This window comes from Priapulus caudatus, unplaced genomic scaffold (genome assembly GCF_000485595.1).
Source record: "Priapulus caudatus unplaced genomic scaffold, Priapulus_caudatus-5.0.1 Scaffold1545, whole genome shotgun sequence".
NCBI classification, from domain to species: domain Eukaryota; kingdom Metazoa; phylum Priapulida; class Priapulimorpha; order Priapulimorphida; family Priapulidae; genus Priapulus; species Priapulus caudatus.
The window spans coordinates 63,880-64,588 of NW_014578606.1; positions in this window are offsets into that span (position 1 = coordinate 63,880).

The window sequence follows — 709 nt, forward strand, 5'->3', positions numbered from 1 at the left end:
GTGTGTGTGTGTGTGTGTGTGTGTGTGTGTGTGTGTGTGTGCGTGCGTGTGTGTGTGTGTGTGTGTGCGTGTGTGCGTGTGTGAAAAGGAGTATGAGAAAGGTATTCGCAAAGAGCAGAATAGAGAGGAGAAGAATAGAGTGAGAATGAGAGAGGTGGAGAGAGAGATAGAGGGAAAAGACAGAGAGAGAGAGAGAGAGAGAGGCAGAAAGAGACAGAAGGAGAAGGGAGGAGATGGGTGCATAAGGGCGACACAGTTTTAATGCAATAAATGATCGACCCCTGTGATGCATTACATATTCATTTCGTATAGACCTCGTATAGATCTTTCACGCTTATTCGACGCAATTCTTAGTGATTCTCCAGATTGAAGTTCAGCGACTCTTCTTCTAGGTTCCAGGGATGCGAAGGGATACGCAACCAGCGTCATTGTTGCCGTCATCGCCATTGTAGTCGTCAGCGCCGCCATGCTCTATTGTTGCATACGGGCTCGCGTTAAGCGCAAGGATGCGCGCAGCAACTCTAGCAAGTAGATACAGCACAGGCGTGAGGAGACGTCATCAATGCGCATGCGCGACGGATTTCATTACTACGAATAAAACCCGACTCTTAGCGTTATATAGAAAAAAACGGAGGCGCGTAAATTCATGCGCTGTTTTACTGGTAAAGCTGAGGATGAAATTCATGCGCTGTTTTACTGATAAAGATAT